The following is an 8264-nucleotide window of genomic DNA, read 5'->3' as shown; positions in this document are numbered from 1 at the left end:
TTTCAAAACATGCTGAATGAAATGCCTCACAACTCCACTGCTTTACCACCTACTCTTGTACTAAAGAATGAAGAACCACCGAACAGAATCAGAGAGCTTGTACCTTTTCCGAATACACGTAAACTTCGACACAAAGACATAATTGATTTAGCTATTAAAAATATAAAATCTGCAGCAGACAAAAGGAGAAAACTACACGACAAAGCAAATGCAAAGAAATTATATATTGGTCAGAAAGTTCTCATTAAAGCTCATTCATTGTCACATAAGAAGAAACACTTGAGTCACAAATTCTTTCTAGTTTACAATGGATCTTACAGAATCCGGTGTATACCACATGATAATTGCGTTGAAGTTGAAACTCTGCTTACTAGGAAGAGTAAAGGTTTACACCACATTTCACATGTAAAACCGTTTATTGAAATATAATCTGCTTTTTAACTTTGTCTTTGCCATAAAACTTTTCACTTCACATTTCTAGTATGCTTTGTCAGACTTAAGAAACTATTAACATGCAACAATGTTTGAAGTTAAATATCCAGTCTAGAACCTAGGGAACATTTTTAAACAGAAATTACGAATACATTGTTATAGTGAACAGACGACACAGTGTTGTATTTGTACATTCTTGCTTGTTAGTTGCAAGATTACATAACGACTATCAGGCTTACATACTTAGGACATATACTGGTACTGCTAATGAGATTCTAATGCAACATTTTGGTTTACTTGAAGATACATTCTGGATTTAAAGTACTTTCTGTGAGATACCAGATGACACAGTGGTTAGTTTATGTGACAGCTACACGATTATATCACGACGTTACTAATGAGTGACAATTTACAATGTTGCTTTTGCGGTGTATCTGTTTTATATCTGCACAGTTTTTCTGAATTATTCTGGAAAGTAAAACATGTTTTAGTAGTAACTTTTGTGGTATAGCTACAAGGAGACAGCCTTTTCCATAGCACAACAATACGTTACAGCACAGTGCTTTCTTCATCACAACAATAAGCGTAATAACTAAGATATCTATATGCAAAGCATTTCACTTTTGTTTATCATGAGGTAAGTACATAGACTTCTGCAGAACTTAGCTTTCGGAGAACGATAACTACGAGACTTCCACAGAGATTATCTTACAACATGACGCACAGTTTAGCGCTACAGTACACGTATTTGAGTGAATAATTTTGTACTTAAAACATTTATTTTTAAAGATATTTGAAGTACAATGATACAAAGGTTTTCTGTGATACATTTCATTCCATTGCTGTAATCTGTAACACCTGAGGGTATAATTACATTAATCCTCAGGGGGTACACGCCTACTTTGTGTACCATGTGTTTGGCAAGCACAAGGAGCCCTAGCTAATATGGTATTTGCTTATACAACTTTACACATCGGTACCATATTTCTCTAACACACAAATTACACAGCTATCTGATCATTTAACTGAGAGATAAACATTTCTTTTTTACTACATCAGTGACACATGTTTACGCAATTACACAGTTGGGTAACTTCACACTTACGAAATTGTATTTTGTCTGTACTTTGTGAACTGTTCATATTTTTTGGACCCATTGTGATATTATGAGAGCTTTGAATGATATATTTGGTATGGGATCACGATTGTTACAGTACGTTTGAGGCAGATGACACTTTTGAAATGAGCAGAGAAATTTTTTTAGGTTTTGAAATTATTGGAGGAAGCTACGATGATTTTGAGAGTTGACTGAGGTGTTATGATATTATTATGATGACTATGTGTATTATGCTGTTGCGGTATGTTTATGATCAATAAGCTGATGCTATATGAGTTATTTGTTATGATGAGATATTGAAGAAGTGTTGACGAATAAGGTAAGGAATAATGAATAGTGGTTAGGGACTCTGGTTTGTGAAAAAGGTTGTATGTAAATGCGTGAATGTATTACAATGCCGACGAAAATTTTTTGGACACTGTTATATCAATAGGATTTTGTTTCTACAGATTTGTAACGCAAATTCTTGACCTGTGAAATATTTTTATATGAGACTGTCACTGTAGCAGAAACTGCTGTCGTAAATATTTCGGTAAGAAAGTTAAGTGACCACCTTCACATAATGCGTCATGGGCACCCAGCTGCGCGACAGACGCCTGGAAAAAAGCCATTAGTGTGTGCCTTTCAGAGGCACAGGTGGAGAAAAAAAAAGTGGCCATTATCCTCGCTATTGACATTCCTTTGTAGAAAGCATCGTAAATACGACACCCTCAAACTTGAAAACATGATTACACTGTAGAGTTCTTAATTTATGATATTTACTGAAATGAAATGATGAGAAACATTTCATGTCTATTGTCTTGCTAGTTGAAAGATTGTTTACTGCATTATGAAATGCCATATGGCTAGTGAATGACGTTTCTCGCCTTGCTTTGCCTATTTTGTTTAATATCTAGTTCCTAGCTGCACTGCAGCATTGGTTAAAAGAAAATTTTATAGATGTACTAATATAAATAATTTATGCCTACAGATCCAGTAAAAAATAACTTTATGATGGATGTACTCCGAAAAAATGAGGGAGCACAAAAAGACATTTCCACTTCACAGGAATTGCATACATAATTCTTGTCAGTGACTTGGTAACTTGTCTGCTAGAGCAAGTTACAGTGATGCATCACTCTAGTGTTAAGATGTGACATAGGTATTAAACATGGCCATTTTTACTGTAATATTTTTTCTGCTTGAGCTTTCTCATGTTTAGATATAAGTTATTGCATTTGTTGCGGCTGTTTGCCAGGCATAGTGCTACTAAATTTCACTTTGTATTACTCTGTTAAGCTAGTTTTACTACTGATTTATTTTTCTTGTTGCTGGACATTGCCTCATATTAGTTGTAATGTTGCATTGCTTGGTAATTTAGATTTACTGTAGCTTGCTTTGCCAATTTCCATTTTTTTGTCATTGCTGTTTGTGTTAATTGTTTTGTGCTGCTGCATTGCCTCGTCCCTTAGTTTATACATCTGAGCTCAGTAGATTTAAGTTAGCTTAAGAGGGGGTAGCCTATAAGAGAATGAGTTGCGATGAATTTGAAGAAATGCACTGAGAGGTTATACAAGAAAAGTACTGAAAGCAGGTATAGATAGGACTTTTTGGAAATAATGAAGAACGAAGGGAGATCTCCGAGAAGTAAAGAAAGTTTTGTTTGAAAAATACTGCAGTAAAACAAACCCTGTCCTTTCCTTGTGTTATCCCACTATGTGTTTGTGTACCCTTGTGTATTTATGTTCTTCCTGTCTTTATATGTTTATCTGATAAGACTTATGTTGTAGAATTTTTCTAATACTCAGCTACATGAACTATGAGGAGGAATACTGTTATCCTCAAATATAATTTGCATTAATAATATGTTATTTACTTTGTAAAAATGTTAGACATTATTAGTTCTGTTCTGTTTTAATGCTCATGTGTGAAGTTGATGTTTCAATAACTATTCTCATTATTTTATATATTTACTTATGCCATAATTCCTATAACACTGATGTACATGTTTATTTCTATTCTTTTGTAAAGCCTGTTTTACTACAAATGTTATCTGTACTATTATGTTCTTTAATGATGTATTTTGTACCTTTGTAATTGTATTCTTATATTGTAAATTTATAATTGTATAGAAACCAGTTCTTCAAATTAAGTATCATTTCACTGCACACATTTCTGTTGGTCATAGTATATGGACAATATGTGAGAAGTAGGAACTGTTAGTGTTTGCACGTGTGTTAATAATTCAGCAAGGGACCGGATAACAGCGTTGCTGGTTCTATGGACAATTCCAAAAACTTTGTGAGTGGTCAAGTGGTGGTTATGGACTTGTTATGTTATCCGCAAGACTCTTCAATGGTGATTGTGCACCTGGACAGTCACAACAGATGGCTGCTGGCCATCTCTACAAGGATTACAGTGGGTCTGCATCTTTGATGACCCACCAATACCATTATTTCTACAAGGACTGCAGTGGGTCTGCACCTCTGGTGGCCCACCAATACTGTAATCTCTACCAGGACTACAGTGGGTCTGCTCTGTGATGACCTACCTACCAATATTCTTCAAAATGTGGAATGTCTCTGCTGTGGGTTTGCTCTGTTGTGGCCCATTACCTGTCAGCTTGTCAAGAGCCAGCACTGTCTTTCCGTTGGAAGGACAACACTACTTCTTCAAGACTGCATGGAAATCCACTACTTCCGTGTGCATTGTCTTTTACTGCTCAGACTTTGAGAAAAGAAACGGCAGTTTTACTGTGATGAATGATCAGGACTGTCTTTATGGACTGTGAGAAAATTTTAGCTTTTGACCAACATTGTATTAATAAGTGTGTGCATTTGATATCTTTCTTACTGTAATTATGAAAATTTTTTTCAAATCTGTATTGGCCAGTGCCCAAAACAATTTGTAAAAGTTTTTTGTGGGGAGCATGGGGGCTATGTAAGTACGCTGTTTAGGTTTTTATATTGGTAACGCCACGTAGCGCTCTGTATGAAAATCACTGGCTGTGCTGTGTGCAGTCTGTGGCTGGGTGGCATTGTTGTAATATTCGCTATTGTAGTGTTGGGCAGCTGGATGTTAACAGCGTATAGCGTTCGGCAGTTGGAGGTGAGCCGCCAGCAGTGATGGATGTGGGGAGAGAGACGGCGGAGTTTTGAAATTTGTAAGGTAAATACATTGTTTGTTCTCTATCAAAATCTTTCATTTGCTAACTATGCCTATTAGTAGTTAGTGCCTTCAGTAGTTTGAATCTTTTATTTAGCTGGCAGTAGTGGCGCTCGCTGTACTGTAGTAGTTCGAGTAACGAAGATTTTTGGTGAGGTAAGTGATTTGTGAAAGGTATAGGTTAATGTTAGTCAGGGCCATTCTTTTGTAGGGATTTTTGAAAGTCAGATTGCGTTGCGCTAAAAAATATTGTGTGTCAGTTTCAGCACAGTCATGTATAAATTGTTCTAAGGGGACGTTTCACCTTGTGCAGCGATTCGTTGAACCACCCAAGAGATTTGCCAGAAAATAATTACAATTTTCCGCTTGAAGTTCAAGGTGAATTTTAAAAACATTACATGTGGACCACTATAACCCTACGTCACTACGTTCCCTCAACGAGGATAAAACTGTTCGAAGACGTGAATTCTGTGATTGGTATGTGATCTGCAATGAAAGGGAACCTAACTTTTACAAAACTACCCTGTGGTCTAATGAAGCAACATTCAACTTAAATGGAAGAGTTAACGAACGCAGCCGCCAATACTGGGCTCCTGAAAATCCGTAGCTTGTTACTGAAGAGAAGTTAAATGTTCCTGGAGTTAAGATGTGAACTGGTATACACAGCAAAGCAGTGATAAGCTCTTATTTTTCCAATGGGACTGTATCTGCAGAAAGATATCTTGAAATGTTAAGAGCAGAGATTATACCATACCCTGTATTTGAAGCTGTACGAAACAACCTGATCTGATAGCAAGATGGTGCTCCACCACTCTATGGATTACATGTCTATGCCTTTTTACACGACACTTTTCAAGAGTGGATTGGAAGGCAGGGTAAGGCCGATGTTTTCGCTACAAAACCATTAAACCTAAAGAATTTGAGGGATTCAACTGAACATGAATCTGAAAGCATTTTTGACAATAATGGGGACATGAGACCAGATATATAAATCAGTGTCCAAATGATGTTTTAAGTGTCTAGATAAGAATGTAGGATACTCATCGATTTCAGTATGGCAAGTTACTTTGTATAAACCATTAAAGCTGCAAAACACTGTACTCCGTTTTCTGCTAAATGACTTTGTCCACACTCTGTATATGGAGCTAAGTGATGGCTAAACCTCAAAGAGAGTTCTTTTTTATTTTATATATATGGACTGAAGCGGCGAGTGAAAATTTGTAGCAAATCTGGGAATCAAACCAGCGTCTCCTGCTTACTAGGCAGGTGCGTTAGCTACTAAGCCAGCTCGGCACAGAGGTCCACACAACTACATGGATTACCCTGGCACGCCTCCCTCCTCGATCCAAATTCTCACTGCCGGCCCTATCTACTTAAATTCCCCCTCACACCCGAATAGAATCCGTGCAGTTGTGTGAACCACAGCGCTAAGGTGATTTAGTGTCTCACGCACTTGCCTAGTAAGGAGGTTACTCGGGTTCGATCCCCGGCCTTGGTATAAATTCTCAGAATGGTTCAAATGGCTCTAAGCACTAACAGCTGAGGTCATCAGTCCCCTACACTTAGAACTACTTAAACCTAACTAACCTAAGGACATCACATACATCTATGCACGAGGCAGGATTCGAACCTGCGACCGCAGCAATAGCGCGGATCCAGGCTGAAGCGCCTAGAACCGCTCGGCCACAGCGGCCGGCACAAATTTTCAGTCGCCGCTTCAGTCTACATATATAAAATCATATCTTTATGAGACCTGTAAAGTCTCGGAAATTGTGTCATTTCATTTCTTTTTCATTATTGTCCGATACGTAGGATACTTTCACTGCAAACCCCTTTCCTACAACTATAACTTAGCATTATCCCAAGTTACAAAACATCACAGGTGTGAAGGATCTTAATTATAATAATAAAGAATAAAAACGTTTTAATATCATTAGGTCAGTCACTATTTAGATAATTGCTTTAGCGTAAATTCAAAGAAATTGAAATACAGAGATATATGTTATTTGAAAAGTGCTCCTCAGAAAATTTATGTATCACGCAATTAATTTAAGAGCTATAATAGCATAAAACTGTCGCAATTATGGCAAAGTCTAAATTTTCACGATGTAAAACCGAACATATTTAGCTTGGTAGGGTCTGGTGGTATAGCGGTAAAGTATGAGACTGGAAACCGAGAGATAGCGGGGTGGAATTCCAGTTGGCCCACGGAAATTTTCAATCTGCCTTCTAGTCTTCACCAGTCACCGACGTGACGTGTCAGGAAGACCGGTGCGTGGTTCGGATTCGACGTTAAACTGTAGGTCCCACTTCCCATATTGGTTAACTGGGTAGATTAGGTACACAAGTCGCCGAAATACCGTCCAATATAAAGACTTGACCACGCCACTGAGCTACACAAATTATTATTATTATTATTCCCTTTGCACAACGACTGTGAACACTAGATTGCAGACTACGACTACGCAGGCGTGCGAAGGGGTAGAATGCTGTCTGCTTTCGTCTTTCCGCCTGCCTTTAAGAAAGGTCAGTGTTATACTGAAGTAGATACTACAACCAGTCACAAATTTTCTAGAAATGATGTTATTGTACCGTCACTAGTTTCGGGTCTGGGCCCATCGTCGGTGGTAGTGTTGATTTTGCGGTAAACTTAAATATGTATGCTAAAATATAACAAAACTTTTGTGAATACATAGTTTAAAAATGTTTTATATTGTATATAAGCTCTATCCATTATACTTAATTCATGAAAAGCTCTCCTCTAGAGATTTCATGAAGTAAGTACACACATTAAAAAAAGTTTTGCATCACCCCGGTTCCAAGAACGCCTGGAGATGAACGTTGATAGTGGGTATTGTTTCATGGACACAGTCGCTTTGACTGTTCAGAGATGTCACTAAACCCACCAAAAGATGTAAACAACCATGCATGAGCAGCGTCGATTAGACGGGGGGGGGGGGGGGGGGTCCGACAGCCGATGAGTTCCAGTCATTCCACCGGGAAGGAGGTACACGGCTCGTGTTGTCTGTAGTTCAACCATGCCTAGACGGCCAATACCGCGGTTTGATCGCCTCCACATTGTTACTTCGTGGCAGGACGGGCTCTCAACAAGGGAAGTGTCCAGGCGTCTCGGAGTGAAACAAAGTGATGTTGTTAGGACGTGGACGAGATACAGAGAGATAGGAACTGTCGATGACATGCTTCGATCAGGCCGCCCAAGGGCTACTACTGCAGTGGATGACCGCTACCTACAGATTATGGCTCGGAGGATCCCTGACAGCAAAGCCACCATGTTGAATAATGCTTTTCGTGCAGCCACAGAACGTTGTGTTAGACTCAAACTGTGCGCAATAGGCTGCATGACGCACAACTTCCCTCTCGACGTCCATGGCGAGGTCCATCGTTGCAACCACGAGACCATGTAGCGCAGTACAGATGTGCCCAACAACATGCCGAATGGGCCGCTCAGGATTAGCATCACATTCTCTTCACCGATGAGTGTCACATATGCCATCAACCAAACAATCGTCAGAGATGTGTTTGGAGGCAACCAGGTCAGGCTGAACGCATT

The sequence above is a fragment of the Schistocerca americana genome, chromosome 2 (assembly GCF_021461395.2).
Source record: "Schistocerca americana isolate TAMUIC-IGC-003095 chromosome 2, iqSchAmer2.1, whole genome shotgun sequence".
Taxonomy (NCBI): domain Eukaryota; kingdom Metazoa; phylum Arthropoda; class Insecta; order Orthoptera; family Acrididae; genus Schistocerca; species Schistocerca americana.
This window is presented reverse-complemented; position numbering follows the sequence as displayed.